General features: G+C 35.9%; 1 pseudogene; it reads right to left on the bottom strand.

Moving 5' to 3' along the window:
* Positions 1–10,837: 10,837 nt before the first annotated feature.
* Positions 10,838–17,136, bottom strand: LOC142449203 (WW domain-binding protein 4 pseudogene; annotated as a pseudogene).
* Positions 17,137–18,863: the final 1,727 nt, after the last annotated feature.

Here is an 18,863-nt window from a genome sequence, read left to right as displayed (position 1 = left end):
TCTTCCAGCCATGCCTTTTGAAACCAATGATGTACAGCAGTAACCTTCACGGAACTCAAGGCAGAGCATCTAATAATGCTGAAAAGGTCAGACCTTTACACCATAATTGCTACCAAAAATTCACAGGATACTTTCAGTGTTAAAATTTCCCAATTATTCACACTTACAGAAATATCTGACAGCATTAAAGAGGGAAATTATTTTCTATTTTTAATTAATTGGCCAAAGTATTGTGTGCTTATTAGCAAACAAGCACAATATATTCATTGCATTATTTTTACTACTATGACTTCTAAGTACAATTGAAATAAGATTTGTTTCATTTTGTTTCTGGGTACTATAAAATCCTATTTGTATCCTTGAAGACATTCGAACAGAAATGTAAGGCAAATATTTTGGCGAGTACCTGGACTTTTCTCTCCAGATATAAATCAAATCCATCAAGTTTGGAACCACTTTGGAATGAAGTACTTTGGATGAACTTGCTCATTTCTCATTGAGTAGTCCTCTCATTATATAAGACTCAGATCCTAGTTTAAAGTATCTCCCTTCTCTGTGTTCAATATTCTTAAGAAATGAGCTTTTCAATATATGAATACCCCCATATGTCAATAATATTTGAAATCCTATACCATTGGCTACTTTCATGGTACTATTATTAGAATATATATATATGTATATATATATGTATATATATATATATCTTCAATATAGGAATAAATTTTGAATTCACACTTAACTCTAAGCTGATATCAGTCCTTATGGTGCAGCCCATTCAACACTTACCTTCATGAAGGGATCACCGAAGATCATCAGAAGGCAGTGTCTGAGGTGTGTGCTGAAGGCAATGGATGAAAGTGGGAGCCAAAGATTCATATATGGAACTACCTAGAAAATAAGCCTCCGAAGGACTCCCCCTACCTGAAAGTGAGAGATGAATACCCAACAGTTCTTGAGAGAGGTGTATAGTAGAACAAATGCATAAATCTGACCCGAACAGTTAAACTTTGTCAGTAGACTGCCCGCCCCACTATGATATGGATTGGGCCTGATCTGTTTTAAAAGGTTTTCTGTATTTGTAGTTTGTATTATTTGTTCATATTAAAGTGTACCACAGTGGTGTTATGTTGATGGAGCTAACCCACTTGCAGCTGTGTTATATGCGTTCCCATTCTCTGGAATATGAAGCCCAGGATTGATTAACCTAGAAGGACAGCTAGTAGAATAAAGGGTTCGCAGGGAGGGGTGTACAGTGGTGGGTAGGGGAGTAAAAGAGAGAGAATGTCAAAAAATTCATGTAGGAAATGAATTTTTGGAAACTGATTGTGAAAGCAATTGTACCTTCTACTTGATATGGCTGAAATATGGAATGATATGGTATTCCATGGAATGATGTGATATCAAAACTAACTAACAAAAAATTGAGTCCTATTATTGTACATTAAAAACATTTTTCTCTTAATAACAAATAAATTTTGCTCCCAACATGGGGAAAAGTAAAACAAAAGTTTTCCTTAAAGCAAGCAGTCATTTGAGTGCAATGTCAGTTAAGCCCACCCAGAAGAAATACTTCAGCTTATGTGATCCAAAGATTGTAAATTAAAAATCTAGTATCAGAGGAGGGAATTGTATTAAAGTTTGAATTCTGACCACTCAGTTTGCAAAAAGCTATGAATTACAGTGAAAGCTCCAAATCCATTTGCAGAATCCTGACAGGAATTAAGTCGTCACTGAATTCCCTAGGACCATTGACTAAAGGTGTAAATAGTCTTGCCTTCAGGTAGAGTGCATCAGAAAGTGAATTCATACTGATATAGTTAGGTTAGATTTTAACATCTTATTGGTTTTCCCTTTTGACCCATTTTTAATTTGTTCTTGTATTTATTTTTTTTAATTTTTATTTCTATTGAAGCTTTTCTGTATTTTATTTTGTTATTGCTATTGAGGGTTGGGGTTTTTTGCATGTGATTTTCTTTATATGAATTCTACAATCAGATATATATATCTGATTGTAGATTTCATATATATATATATATATATATATATATATATATATATATATATATATATATATATAGAGAGAGAGAGAGAGAGAGAGAGAGAGAGAGAGAGAGAGAGAGAGAATGTAGATTCTAAAATTGATTCCAGTGGTAATTGCCCAACCCTTTAATATATCTAAATTTTAATTTATTGAGTTGTATGGCACATGAATTACATGTAAAATCTGTTTAAAAATATAAAATACAACTTCAAATAAAATGTAACCCTTACCTAATTTACTATGTTCTGTGAAATAATGAGTTCTTTCGCAATGGTAGAAAAGATAAGTAAGATACATATTTCATTCCCTGTGGTATATTTCTTTTATAAACACTATATATAATCTATATCACAATTTTAAGTATATCTTTACAGAACCTACTATTCTTGCTGCTTTGCTTTGTGAAATTTTCCAATAAGAAATTCTTCAGTAAATCATTCATTGAGTCAATGTTCTAAACAATATCAACAATTTCCTCTGCACATGGAATTCTTCAGGATACTATAAGAAATAAAACTCTATCTATACATTTTAAGGTAAATTCAATTTATGAAGGTTAATTCCATGTGCTTGTAGTTATTTGTCTTCAAAGAAATTACAACTTATGGAAGAAAATAGAGACCTGTGATTGGCTACTATACAAGACAAAACAAAATTACCACGTCACGCTTACAAACGAATTATAATGGAAGCCTGGACAAGGGTGTATGGGAGGAGCTCATATGAAGATGCCATTTTAAGGCATTTCAGGAGGCTTTCCAGAAGTGGTAAAGTGGTGGTTAAAATGCAAAACAGAGGTGGATGTCCATGGCAAACTCAAATGCTACAATTAAATACAAAAACCATAGGAGAGGCTTTCTGTCCTGATGCTTCATGTGTCCTTCACTTGACAGTGGTCACCACCTGGACCGGCACCACGAAATGTTAGCTCCATAATCACAACAGTGGAAGCATCACTCTTTCTATGTGCAAAGGTAAGAAAGAAGAATTACAGTTCTCACCATTTATAAGCTTTATGGTAAGAATGATCAGATTGGAACTAGAAGAAAAATTTAATATTTGTAATGTTTATATAGTGCTTTATCTCTGAGACGTGCCTCTCATATACATTATTTCCTGGTATAATCTAATATTTGCTAGGAATCTCCCCCATGTTCAATACTTTTTAGTTCTGTAATAAACAATCCAATTCAATTTAAAAGTAATAATGCTTTCTTTCCAATTCTAATCATCTTGTGATATAATCTGTCCTCAATTGTGGTTACATGAAGTAATTTCCCTTCTCTTTCCATTTCTTTGTCAAGTTATTCTCTTCATCCCACTAATATTTTTATGTGTGGTCTTTTAGTTCAAAGGGGTCATGGGAAGTGGGTCAGATGCTTCAGAATTCATAGTTTCAGACTATCTCTTCAATTTATTTATTTAATGTTCCAGATATTAATCTTCTGCAAGATTACATAAAACAACTAATGGATATCATTGCTGACTGGGTCAGATGTCTCGTTTGTACGTTGAAACTGAACCCTACTACATCTTACACAGGTCTATTTTATTTTCTTGGGATAAGAGGCCCAGGGACCAGGGAGGCAATGCTATTGATGATATATATTAAGGCTTTCCCACTTAGCAAATCTCTTTTCTGATGTAAATTTCCTTTCTGATAGATAACCATTTCTTTGGAAATAAATATTTAATTGCAATGTGAATTTTCATTCGTGGTTTGGTGTAGATTTGAGCAGTCCTGATTAGTCTGGTGATAAACTATTCCTGTGTCTTATTTGAATGAGAATTGTATATTTTTCTTGCTAATGAATGTACAAGTATTCCATTTTTAAATTCCTGTTCTCTGGTACATCCTAATAACCTTATAAGGAATGGGTTCTCTGCTAGAACATGTATGGACTTTGGGGGGCGGGGAGGTGGGTATTAGTCAGATCAATCATCCACCATGACCACTCTAAAGGTGGACACATGGACAGTGATATTCAGATCTCGAAATTCAAGTCTAATAGTGGGTACCCCCCAAAAAAACCCGAAAAATGCTCATCTTGGTGGAGCTTTTGTAGTACGCATGGTTCTTGCTAGGTGAGCATAGACCAACTTGTTCTGAGTTATCCCTTATTGTGTCAAACAGCTAGAATGGACAAATCCAGTCTGCATAGAAGCAGTTACGGTTGCCTTTAAGAAACAGAGTTCTCTAAATGGGCCCAATACTGCTATGAGGGCAAACATAGAAATTCAGAATTGACCCTGGCATCAGAAAAATGAAAATCTTGTTTGGAATAATAGAAATTCTGATTGATAGTCCCAATGGGGATAAAAGCCAGATTGGAATGGGTTAAGAGAGAATGGGAAATAAGGAGACGGGGAATTGACATAGAAGGGGTACACCCAGGAAAATGGAATAAAGCTCGGCTGGGCAGAACTTTTATAGTACATATTTCTCCCACTCGGTTAGCATCTAGCAACTCACTCTGAGTTACTACACTCAGTTCTGTTGCCTGGGAAGGTCTCTCTGGTGAATATCTTCGTAAAAGCAATTTCACTTGAAACTCTTTTTTTTTTTTTTTTGTGATGGCTGAATTAAAAGAACAGCATGGTACTTTGACATTGTTTTTTTCCCGCTTGGGAAAAATGCCACAGAAATGGGTGTGATGTTGAACACAGCTTACAAGGACATTAAGGGAAAAACTCAAGCATACAAGTGTTTTTCTCATTTCAAAAAAAGATGAAATGTTGATTGACGACAAACCTTGTTCTGGACATCGGTCACCTTCCAGGACAGATAAAAATGTCAACACAATTGGTACACTTGTGTTCAAAGACCCAAAACAGACCACTGAAGAGATGGGGACGTCATCTGGACTGTCTTGGAGCTTGGTTCAATGAATCTTAATGGAAGATGTGAGAAGGGGAAGGGCCACTGGGAAAGTCGTGCCTCAGGTTCGCACTGACCAGGAAAAAGAGTATGAGTGGAAACATGCCATGCTTTGAGAGAACAGCTCCGAAGCGACCCAGACGTTTTCACCCAAGGTCATTACTGGTGGCTAGACATGGTGCTCTTCACAACCTGAAAGCAAGCATCAACCTAGCCAGTGGAAGACGCCATCGTTACCTCAACCGCAAAAACCATTCAAGTGCAATCAAAGATCTAAACGATGCTCATTAGCTTTTTCTTTTTTTTTTTTCTGTGACGGGGAGAGTACTTTTGGAGTTCCTTCCACCAGGTCGGACTGTTAATCAGGCTTTCTATTTAGAGGTTCTGAAGACATAGTGTAACAGTGTGTGACTAAAAAAGGCCTGATTTGTGTCAGACAGGGGACTGGTTTTTCCACCGCGACAATGTACCTGTTCACACAGCCATCTAAGTTCACCAGTTTTGAGCAAAAGAAACAGTGTCTCTCTTGCCCCAGGCAACTGACTCACCTGAACTAGTTTCCTGCAATTTCTATTTTCCCCCCAAAATGAAGAGGGACATGAAAAGACAGTTATTTGATGACTTAGAAAAAAGAAGAAAAGAGGGGGAAAAATGACAAGATGCTGTCAGCCAGCCAAACAGATGAATTTGAAAAATATTTCCAAGAATGGAATCACAGATTTAAGAAACAGGTGAAGTGTAATGGAGAGTACTTAAAAGGTGATAAAGTGGTTTTGTAAAAAATAATTTAAATACATAGCTTTTGAAAAATATCTGATTTGTGGGGGAGCATGGAACCCTCATTTACAGAGGTCTCTTTCCATAATTTTGCTAAATGAGAAACAGATGCAAGGGACAGTACCTGGAGAATAACTTTAGGTACATAATTTAAAAAAATAGAACTTATTACAGTATACTGCAGCTGATGGAATTATTTCTGTGGTTAGAGGAAAATAATATAAGCAATCATAATACAGACAATTAATGATACAGGGCCATTTTAGAAGCAGCTATTAAGTAAACAAAGAGACAGCTGTTGCATAGTAATAAATATGTATGAACCCAGTATCCAGGATGAATCTTGTAAAGATTTGTCAAAATAAACAAGTCACAGAACACACATAATAGGATCGCTGAAAGCAACTGAATAAATCTGTAAAAATTGATTGCTATATCCCTTCTCATCACCTCTACCTAATCTGTTACCAAATCCTGACTAAATTTCAATAGCTGAATGTAGAGGGGATATATCTTTATACAAGGTAAAGATCTGTGGGTGGCACAAATCACTGCTCTTGGCCACTAAGTAGAATTTGGCAATTAGAACCCAGACATTGGCACTGTGAAAATAAGGCCCTGATGCCAGGGGCTTAAGTGGAGAGCAAATGTTTTGAGAATGAGGGCAATGAATGTACAAATGTGCTTTACACCATTGATGTGTGTATGGATTGTGATAGGGTTGTATGAGCCCCTAATAAAACGATTAAAAAAATAAGGCCGAAGAAAACTCTTTGGAGTTCTGCTCAAGGGAGTGATGGAGTCATCGAAAGTCGATGTGGACTCCATGACAACAACTTTGCTTGTTTTCAAATACATATAATTCCAAACAATAAATATTTCTTATCCCCATACTTCTAACTCTGGTGCCTACTCGCCACCCATATAGCCATTCGATTAAAAAACAACAACAAAAAAAGTCATTGAGTTCACTAATGTTTCATTGCCCTTCCTTTCTACCCTTCAGTAAGTCGTACCTTACAAATTTAAATACATAGCTTCGAAAACAATATTCCTGGTATTTTGGGGGGGACCCCTCATAAATGCTCTTCTCATAACATATTGAGGGAGGAGGATGCCTGGGCGTCTTCCAGTCACTTGATGTATGACATGAACAGATTGCTTCTTTCACATATAGTTAGTTACTTGGTATGACAATTGGTGTAGCCCTGATTCCTATGTTATTCTGATCCAGAGTTGATTGGTAAGTCTCTGGTCATGACCTAGGATCAAGCCTTTCCCTATGCTCATTTTGGAGGGAAAGATTTTGGGAAGATTTTAATCTTTAAGAAAACTTTTATCTTTCCGTAAGTGTAATATTTTGGATGCTTTTATAGGTTGACTTTCATTAAAACTGTACAATTCAGTATGCTCTTTCTCTTTATTTCTATTTGCATAATTTAAGTCAGTTATATATTTTAAAATTTTTATGAATTACATCATTCTTACTTTTAAAAAGTATGCTTTTAAAATATATATGTATAGAAGAATTGGGGTTGGAGTTATATTTGATGTTTTGTCATTTCTAGGGTGAATAAAAATTAAGAAGAGATTTTGACCATGATAACCATGTGGAGGTGCAGTACTTAGCTCTTTTATGGCATAGTTGTATAATCCTTATCAATTGGCAGCCCTTATTCTTTGCTAAGTAAGCCACTTACACTATAAATTTCTCAGTATTTATTAACTTGTATTTATTAACTTGTGACCTACAAGTTTGAATACGATTGTTATTATTCAGTATTTAAAATTTTTCAATATGATTGCTTTTATTGTACCATGCATTATTTTTATCAGTGAATTTAAATTTTGGAAACATGTTTTAATAAAACATTGTTGTTCATTGTTAAACTCCAACTTAATTGTATCATGGTCTATCTTTAGAACAAAAGCTATATGACTGCTATTCTTTGGGAAAAAAGATTGCTCTATAACCAAAATATAAGCAAATCTAGTAAATATTCTATTTGCAATGGGAATAAAAAGAAAACATATCCCTGTTACATACCTGGTTCTACATACAGTTACTGTAGGAAGTTTGAGAGCTGTGTTATTCAAACTTTCTATATGTTACCAGTTATTCTTATTTTCTTATCTACGAACAATTGAGAAAATGTTTACACTTTTCCAAAAATGATATGAGCTTTTTTCTCTGTATTCCTGATTTTTGGTCCTATATTCTGAAGCTGTATTATTAGTTTTACATATGTCTAGAATTATTTTATTCTCCTGGATATCAAAACTTTATTATAATGCAGTGATCCAGTTTGTCTCATACATTTGTCTTAAAAGTTACTTCATATAGAAAAATAGAACTCTCGGAACTTTGTATGTTTCTATCTTTAATTGGTATCTTTTAGCTTTCAGCTGTTCTTCATTTTTATCTTATAGATTCAATTTTTATTTTCCAATAGGGAAATCTCTATGTTTCAACAAGTGAATTTCCTCCTTTAGAACTTATTTTCATCACTGATTTAAGAATATTTGCTTTTTACCATCTTGTGTTATGCTTTCTATTGGTCCGCTTTTCCTTTCTTTTATTTTTCTTTGCATTCGTTTTTTGGATTAATTGTTATGTGTTTTGCTTGCTTTTCCATTTTCCCCCTTTCGCCAGTTCAGAAGTTAGAAAGTCACTGGTGGTACAAAGGGTTAAGGCCTGCACTACTAGCCCAGAGCTTGGTGGTTCAAACTCACCCACAGGCGCTTTTGAAGAGAGTCTTGAGGATCCTGACCCACAGAGTCACATCTTGAATGCTCTATGAGAGTGGTTATATGCTGCCCACGTGGGTCCGAATCAACTCACCGCAGCTAACAACAACAACGCTGTAGCAGTTGCTTGATCCTTTTCTTCTCTTTATTTACATGCTTGAAAGTTCACTATTATCTAATCAATGAATTCTGAAATAAATATCTTGAGCAACCTCCTCAAACCCTAAAAATCTTTAAACAGTTTTTACTCATTTAGTTATATGGTAATATTTTTCAATACTTAATTATCCTTTTCTAACTCATAAATATTGAAGCTATTTGCTTATTTTTATCCATATATTTACTTGTTTCTTTGTGACTTGACTGCATCCAGAATTTTTTTCTAAATTCATTATTTTCTTCCTGATGTATATATTTTGAAATTCCTTTTAAAAAGTTGTGTTGGTGGCAAATTCTTGGGTCTACTCTTGTATTTGATGTTCTTTGATAATGAGTTTACAGCATTTGTGTTAATTATTCACCCTTGGAGCTCTCAGTTTATTAGTTGTGCCTTTTAAATCTAGGAGATTATTTACGGTTGGGGTTTTCCTTTATTTCTTGTAAGCCTTTTCGTGTCAGGTGCCATTGATTATATTCTGACACATTGCGGTCCTTAGTTTAGCAGAATAAAATACTACCCAGTCCTTTGTCTTCCTCAAAATCATTGACATGTTTGAGCCTATTGTTGCAGTGTATCAATCATCTCATTGAGGATCATCTCTTTCATTGACCCTCTATTTTACTAAATATTATGTATTGCTCCATTAATAAGTCCCTCTTAATAACATATCCAATAAAGTGGGTCAAAGGTTGACCATCCTTGCTTCTAAACATTATTCTGGTGGTTTTACTTCTAAATAAAAATATTGGGGCGGTGTAAATATATATTTGTTTATTCTTCTGGAAGTCATTAATATATTCCATGTTCTTTTGCCAATACAGTTATTCAATGACATCAAGTCTTTGTTAAACGCTCACCAGCATGTGAGGGAGAGGCTTGAAAATAGCAATTTGGGGGTCATGAGTCCCTTAATATTGAGATATACCCTGTTTGGTGGTAAATGTACTAACATAACACAAGAATGAGCTATTCATTCATCATAAAAAATTGATATTAATGCTTAGTAATTTTTAACAACTTCATGGAAAACAATTTCACATGAATATTACCATCATGGTGTCATTTGCCCAGAAGTAGTTCTTTCTTTTATGCTTTTCTATAGACTTAAATATTAATTATTAGTCAGGAATTCTATACCACATATTCATTAAGGGATAATATTTAGAGTGCAATTTAAGTAAAGTTTTATTTTTTTCTTTTTAGTATGTATTTTTAAATGGATTTACCCTGTTGGAGAAATATGAAAGTTATGTCTAGCTGAACATCATGAAATAACTGTCAATATTTATTTGGTTTTCTGAACTTTGTGTAAAGAAAAATCTAAAAACTAATACCCATTGACATATCATTATATCATATATATATTTATATATATACAGCAACTAATCTAAGTACTAATGCTTGTGTGCATGTGTGCTTACATTTATTGTACATGAAATTCAAAGGCAGTCTTTTAGCTCACACAGGAAGTAGTGTGAGCAGATATATCACATGAGAAACTCCTATCTTGCTTTATAGAATGTGTGGCATCCCAACTTTATTAAAAGTCACCTTGCACTAAAAGCTTCTCAAAATCAGGGTATAGATAACTTAAAAATGAAAATAAATATATGACACTGAAATATGGTCAACTTTTGTCTTTTGAAATACCCTTTCAAGACTTTACTTCCACAGAGTAGAAGAGTCTGGCCATGTGGAAAATGGAGAGCTTTCCTCTTGTCCCTTTAAACAGCATGACTTTGACACCAGATGCTATGCATAAGGAAATCTTCATAGAAGAAAACTACAACTCTAAGCCTTCTTTTCTCAAGGTGTCAATGTACTTTATATTGACTGGCCTAAATTACAAAATATATATTTTCCTTATAGCTAAATCTCAATAAAAATAAATTTCATAAAAAAGTAAACTAGGAAAGTATTAGAGAGAAAAATCTAATTTAAAAGCTGTCAACATTTGGTAAAAAAAAAATAATTGGCCCACATTTTTAATTCTGAATTAGATGAAGCTTTACAGGATGGATCAGTTTTCCCCTCAAAAATCTGCACACAGTTTGTTTCATGTCTTTGTTTTAGGATAATGAAACACCATTTATCACACTTCCTCCCTGTGCTTTCGGTTTTCATCCCACCTTCTTTCCTAGTCCGTCTTCACCTTCTCCTTCAAATGCTGCCATTTTTATCTCAAATGGTCAATTTTTCAAAGGTACATACCTCTTTCTGGTCATTATCCCCCTTATAGACTTATTTGACTGAAAAAGTGAGTGATTTTGGGGGAGTTCATTTCTAGATCTGAGGGGTCATTAAAGACCGTAATCCTGTGGGTTCTGCCATTCTCTATTCAACCAATAAATTTAGTATTTTTATGATTTTTAATTTTTCCTACATTTCCCCACAACTCTAACCAGGACTTTCAAAGTCCCTTTCAGGGCAGTTGGTCATGTTAGCTGGTTACCACCTAGTTCTTCTGGTCTCGCATTATGGAAACTGATATTTACGTAGTCCATATTTCATTTGGACTAATTGTTTCCATATATCTTCAATTTTCCTCACTCTTCTCCAGATGAGAAGAGACCAAGAAGTTCACCTTAGATAGTCGCTAATGAGTTTTTAAGAATTTAGTCACCACCCACCAAATAAGATGTAGTACATTTGTCTTTGTGAAGTATGATATTATGCCAAGTGACCTAGGTGCTACCCAAGACCTGGTCCCCAGGCCCAGATATTCATCCTCTCAAAGTGTTTGGCTGTATCTAAGAAGTTTTCATTACTTTCCCCCTTATATGCTGAATCTCATTCATTAATATGTTTCTATCAATAGTAAACGCATATATGTATAGCTCTGTCAAATCTACATTCATGGGTACACTCCCACTCATCCTCCCATGCCCATTCAACCTGTATCTATTCATGATCATTGCACTGTTATTGCAAGACTCTTACACACCATAGCACTTACTGTACACACGATAGCACTTACTCTTGTTGCCTTTAATTCTTACTCTCTGCCCAGTGCCCTCCCCTGCTTTTCTCATATTTTACTGACTTCCCACTTAATTGTATTTTGCCTTTCCCCTTCCCACACTTTTTCTACCTGAAAGTCAGTAATTGACACCTCATCTCAATCCTCACACACACCCTTGGTTTCTTCTAATGTGAAAATCTTTCTGGATGTTTTACAATATTAGTTTCATATGTTTGGTCTTTGGGGACTGGCCAATTTCCCTCAACATTATTTTCCCCAGTTTCATCCATGTTATAAAGTGCTTTTCAAAATTACCATTTTCTCTAATATTGTGTTGTAACATAGGCTGTTTATCCATTCTTTCATTAGTGGCCACTTAAGTAATTTTCATATTTTTGCTATTGTTAATAGTGCTGCAATCAGCATAAGTGTGCATATATCCATGTGTGTTGTGGCTCTTGCATGATCATGTATAAGAAGACAGAAAGACTTAACAACATAAACATGTCAATACTACCCAAACCAATCTACACATATAATGCAATTATGATCTAGAGTCTAAAATCATTCTTAAAAAAGAAGGTAAATCTGATAAATAAGTTTATATGGAAAGTAAAGAGACCCTGGATAAGCAAATATCTACTAAACAAGAATAAAGTCAAAGGCCTCACATTTTCTGAACTCAAAACTCAGTACACAGCCATGGTAGCTAAAACAGCCTTGTACTTGCACATTGATAGATACGTTTGACGAGTGAAACATAGAGAACCAAAGAGTAAATCTATCCCCCCTACACAGTTATCTTTGGAAAAGTTCTGAAAAATCACATGGGGGAAGTGGAAATTTCAAAACTGGGCATCCATTTTCAGAAAAATGAAACCTATGTCTCACACTATAAACAGAAACAAACTCAAGGCTAAAGGTTTGATAACAACACTTTTGGGTGTTTATTGGCAAAACTATAGGAGCTTTGCAACATTTTCCCTAGCGTGGTGTAAGGCCAGAGGACACGTGGCTGAGATGTTGAAGACCAGAGAGAAACATGCTTGCAGAAAGGGCTGAGAAGACATACCCCTAACTGCTGTATCTTAAGCATTTCTCATGCTGGGTTATAACCGGTAAACTTCCCTAAAAATCACATATGTTGCGTATACTTGTGTTTTGTATGAATGATGTGTTCTGTGTCAATTTGGTTTGCATTTTGTGCGTGTGCTGTCATAAGTGGGTATGCTGTCGTGTTGTAGTTGTGTGTGTCTATATGAGCAGCAGAAGAGCTGGCTCAAGCAGTATCTGTGGAGCACAAAGAAGAAGAAGGTGTTGACTCTCTGGACACACATGGAACACTTAAATTGCACGTATATCTATGGAGACAGCGAACAGGATTTAGAACAGGATTTATAATCAGATTGAGAATGAAGGGCAATGAGATTTTAAGTGCACTGTGCATCTGTGAATGCTGTGTGGGAGTGCACGTGTGCCTGAACTCACACATACAACACAAACCGCTAGGAGCCTGAAAGCACCAGAGTGTGGGCCTTCTTACAAGGGTCATTAATCTCCTGCAGCCTTCTGGGCTCCCTTTTCTATGGATCTATCATTTTCCGAGTTGGCTAAAGTCGTGGTAGGTGATGATTTCTGCCAACTCATGAATAGTCTCTGGGCTGTAATCTCTTCCCTACCTTTTGGAGATGAGGGAACCAGGAATAATTGATGCTCACCAATGTTCTTTTTATATTATAGCTGTAACTTAGCTTAGGATGATAAACTATTGTTTGGAAATTATTTTACAATAATGAATGTATTTCCTCCACAGTCCTTGAAGAAAATGTCTTCTTCTCAACAAACTTAGAAGAAAGGATGAAAAGTTTTTTTCCAAAGAGGAAACAGAGGCTCAGAAGGACTGAGATGGGTCCCTAAATCTTTAGGACCTTAGGTCACAAAGCTAAGTTTAGGAAGCAGATACCAAGTTGATCAACTCAGTGCTAAAAATACCATATCACACTGACCACCCCATTTCCTATTCTTAATACATTTTCATGAATGTTTCTATCTGATCAAAAGATACTTCCTTTGAATTATTATTGGAAATTTCATTTTAGAAATTAAATCTTTTTTCTCTGGCAGATATAAGACCTAGCAGATAAATGTACAGCATATAAAGCAGTACAAATAGTATTCTAGTCTTACTATACTATAAGTATACTTTCTGTGCTGTACTATTATTTATTTTCCCTAAGGGTTTTTTTAGACCCAGATACTAAGACCATTATAATACACTCCATGCCTTTTTTTTTCTGTTGCTGCACCATTCACAAAGTTGTCAGGAGTAATTTTTTTAAAGGTCACTCTATTCTTTAGCTTAAAATCCTTTCAGATTACCTCATCTGGAAGTCTATAGCTGGCCTTACTTAAAGAGCCTAGAGACCAATAGCCCTTTTCCATCTTGATTTCTTACCAGTGCCATTCCCCATATTGTGCATCAGTCAGATTCATTCTGTAGTCGGTTTCCAAATTTGCCAAATTCCTAAAGGCCTCTGTACCATTGTCTCAAGTTTCCTCTTTCTGGAGTTCCATTTCAAGTGAGCTAGAATGTTTTTTTTCCTTTCTGAAGTTTGAAAGTAAAGGATCCCATCCCTGATGGCGCTGTCCAGTAAGTGTTGGACTGAAGCTTGGGGTTCCTCAAGAGAAGGCTGTCTGCTCCCTTAAAGATTCACATCCCCGGAAATGTAAGGGTAATTCCACTCCCCAATTGGGTCACTGTGAGTTCAAATTGACTTGATAGCAGTGGATATGGCTGGTTTTCTTTGACAATGGTCAAGTTGAGGTGATGAATTTGACACCTTAGTATTCACAAACAAAATATTTACTATCAAGCCCTTTACAGGGAAAGCTAGACCTGGTTGAGATCATCTGTAAAATCCTTAAAGTGCTGCTTCCATTTTGTAACTTTTATTATGTAAAATTTCAAATATCACAATAAACAGGAATTGTTGTGAATCACTGAATTTTATTTTCTTTAGGTTTTTTTAAATTATGTGCCTTTTATAAAGAATTCTGATGGTGTCGTGATTAAACATTTGAATGCTAATCAAGGACCCACAGAAAGCGTGGCAGTCTGAAGCACTAGGCGCTCCACACCTTAAAACATAGCAGTCCAACAAGATCGTTGAGGAAGGTCACAGTTTACAAACCCTCGGGGACAGTTTTTCTCTGTCCTGTAAGCTTTTCTGGGCTGGAAGGGACTCACTGGCAATCAGCCAATGGGATACCATTTACTAATGTGTTCATGCTTTCTGACATTCCAGATCCTACCTAACTGCCTAACTCCCATAAACATGATGAGGTATTTAATTTTTTTAATTGAACATAAATTATCTTTAATAATTATTTAACAGGTCTTCATACCCCTAGAGATAATTGGGGATATGTTAAAATGATGTAAAACAAGGGTTCAGAGTCACTTTGGAATTAAACCTATAGCGCACATTACTCACACTAATTGGCACTAATTTTAAATATATTTTAATAAATAAGATGTTCCAAATATGTGCTTTTCTGACACATCATCTTTTATGTAGAAAGCATAATAATAACTATTAAATGATGAAAATAGAAACAATAGCAGATAGAAAGGAAGCCCAAAAGTCATTCATGCTATTGCTTTAACTCTACTGCATAAGGAAACCTATGTATCAACAAGACACTGACAAGCATAAATGATAACAGAAGTAACAGCATGTGTGTGCACCACACAACAGAATGATCATATAGAAAGATAGAAACGAATGACTGAGGGCATTGGTAATTGATTCTGAAATTTCTCTTGTTTTCCACTGATGGTGGAAATATGAAACAAAGGAAAATAAAAGAAGTAATTATTTTCTTAAATTGTAGGCTATTTAAAAAGTTATATCAAGGAAGATGCTCAATGAGATGGATTGGCACCACAGCTGAAACAATAGGCGAAATATAGCAAAGATTAAGGTACTGGAACAGTCCTGGTAGTGTTTTGTCCTGATTACACAGGGTTACGTGAATAAGAACCAACACAACAGCACCTAACAACAATGATAATTTGAAAAAGTCAGGGTACGAAGCTCCCCTCTATAAAGATATTCCCTGGAGTACATTTTATTTATCCTCTTCAGGTCAAATCTTACAAAATTTTTTATATGTCACATATGTAATATATATGTATACATATGATATATAATAGATATATGTCATGCAGAGGACCGAATCAACAACTTTGGTAATTGTGCTGTTGAAATTTTCTATATCAGTACAAATTTTTAACATAAGCTTGTATTGATGACAGAGGTATAACTCTAATTGTTCATTTTTCTTCCTTTTTTTCACATGAGAAAGATTTATTATCATTCACATCAAGTAAAATTTAGAATAAATCTAAATTTATAGCTTCAAAGCACTTAGAACCAATCACAGAGGGGCATAAAGTGCACACTCTCCACTTTGTCCAAAAGTATATACAAAAAGCTCACATTGAATGACAGTGTCGCCTTGTTACCTTAAATGCATAGATCTTTTTTCAGTGTTTTCTCTTTTTATGCTGGGGCCACTCTGCCTGCTACACCTCCAAGGGAAATGGCAGTCTTCTTGATAAATAAGCACTCTGGATTCTGCACCGATATCAGCTACTGAAGTTGATAGATGCTCCTCGGTGCTTGGAAGTTCCAAACCAACTTCTTCAGGTGACTCTGCTTCTGCTTTAATTTCTCGTCATTCTCCATCTTAACTGGTTTGAATTGTTCTTCCTTTGGACCCGATGAGTTCTTTTCTTGTACATTTTTCTCTTTCTGTGGTTGATTTAGTTCCTTCATTACTCTTTTTGTTTTTTCCCTTAAGTTTAAGTTTTATTATTGGCTTTGTAACATCTACTTTCTGTTTTTCATCAGGATCACTGTGTGACTCTAATGTTTTAGAGTCGCCTTGATTTCCAACCATCTTTCCATTGCTCTCCATCAGAAAGCAGATTGCCAGGGTGTGGAATAACCATCTGTCTTCTCCCCTTTAGATCCCCCAGTGTCTGTATTATAGTAATATGCGTGATCATCTTCACTTCAACCTTCCACCCAAACGAACTCCATTCTCTTTTTAAAATCCTTGAAATCCTTCAGGTTTTCCCACTGAGATGCTACAGTGATAAGACCATAATAATAGTCATGGTATCCCTCAGAGGTTATGCCTTCAACCCATCTGCCCTTCGAAGGATCTTTTTCTTTATTCCTTGCTGATGATTTGATGCAGAAGTGGGCCTGGTGGGGCTGCCTACTGGTGATGGACTCGATTCTGGACCATCTGACACTGAGCCAAGCCTTTCATACCCTCTGGTATGCTTTCAGGGCTGCTGCCTCCACGGCAGCAAGCTCCTCTTCCTTGTCCTTTTCCATGTCCAGGCTTTTCTGTTTAATCTCACTGATTCTTTTTTGCACATTTTCCTTAGGAGTCTTTGCTTTTTCATGAAATTCCACACTAGGTCTGTTGTCTGCTCTCCAACACTTCCAGGAGACACAGAATTTCTTTGGTTGTGACTTCCAGTAGGCCGCCATGTTTCCACCAGCTGCCTTGTGCATTGTCCTGGGGTTCAGATCTGACTCTTGTCCTTGACACTGGCTGAAAGGGAGCCCGGCCTGCTGGGGGCCTACCTGAACCTCCGATCGAGATGACCTCCCTTCTTTCTTTAGGACCAGAATTCCACCACATTGTTCTTTCTTTCTAATTATTTTGTCTTTCCCTATATATGTTAATAGCACATCATTAAGTGAAAATAAATTTAGAATTCTTATAGCATCCTGGTAAATTAAATTTTTATTGATAGTAAATGTCTCTGGCTACAGGAATGTTTCTTGCCTTAAAATCTACCTGGATACTAATATAACCAAATTTTATTTTCTATTGGGTATTATATGTGCAGTATATACTTTTTGATCTTTTTACTTTGCTCCATCTATTTAAGGTATGTTCCTATAGACTGCATATTATTTTTAGTGATTTCAAAAATATTTTCACATCTTTTAACACTCAGAGCTCTAGTGGCCCAGTAGCTACACATTAGGCTGCTAACCGTGAGTTCCAACATGCACACTGCTACAGATAAGAGCCCAAAACACAGGGAATCCAGGACAGATAAACCCCTCAGGACCAATAATGAGATTATAGATACCAGGTGGATAAGGGGAAGGTGGGTGAAGAAAGGGGCAATCGACCACAGGGATTGAGATATAACCCCTTCCCAGGGGAATGAACAACAGAAAATTAGGTGAACGGAGACAGAGGATGATGTAATATAAGAAAATAATAATAATCCATAATTTACCAAGGTTCATAAGGGAAGGAGGGTGGGGGAAGGAGGGAAAAATTAGATGATATCTAGGGTATACGTGGAAAGAAAATGCTTTGAAAATGATGACAGCAACATATGTAAAAATGTCCTTAACACAATGGATGAATGTATGGATTGTGATAAGAGCTGTATAAGCCCCCAATAAAAGTATTTAATAATAATTTAAAAGTTCTAGTCTTATTGAGGGGACAGTTATGGGAGGACATGGAATTATAGTCTTGAAAACTCACAGGTGCAGTTCTAGCTATAATACAGGGTCAATATGAGTTGGCACAACATTCAAGACAGTAAGTTGGGTTTGGGGGTTATTTTACCTATCTGGGTTCTAATATCAATTGCAAAGACTACATAGAACCCAAAAATAAAATTGTTGATTAAAGGGTATACTAAGGGAGTTAACAAGTTGTAATGCCACAGAGAAATGCAAAAGATTGAGTTGTTTATTGACAAGTTACAAAACTCTTCAAGTCTGCTAATGAACGCCCAAAGGGGCATAGTATTCTGCTGTAAGCCTCACCCTGAAGGTATTCCTTCATGTTCCACAGGATCCTCCAGTCCAACTTGCTCAAGTACGCTCTGAGACATGCCCTACTCTTGCACTAAAGCTCTCACCTTTAATTGCTTTAGGCAAGATGATCACTCTGCTCCATGTTCTAGGTTCTGGTTCTGCTGCTGGTCTGATATTACAGCTATCTTCTGCACTCCTCCACAGTGAATCCTGGATCCAGAGGATTCACCCCACTCCTGGCTCTTGCTGGATATGAGATACGATTACTACATCGCGGAGGGTACATTTTATAACCAGCAGGATGCCCTTGCAAAGGCTATGGTCCAAACTACTCACAGGACAATTCTGTGTCTTCCCCTACATTCTTACCAGACAGATGCAGGAAAAGGTCACTGGGTGAGAGTTGGCAACTTTAGTTGGAAGAA

Source organism: Tenrec ecaudatus, chromosome 5, assembly GCF_050624435.1.
Source record: "Tenrec ecaudatus isolate mTenEca1 chromosome 5, mTenEca1.hap1, whole genome shotgun sequence".
Taxonomy (NCBI): Eukaryota; Metazoa; Chordata; class Mammalia; order Afrosoricida; family Tenrecidae; genus Tenrec; species Tenrec ecaudatus.
Note: the sequence above shows the minus strand (reverse complement) of the source record. Positions and strands in the feature narration are given on the sequence as shown.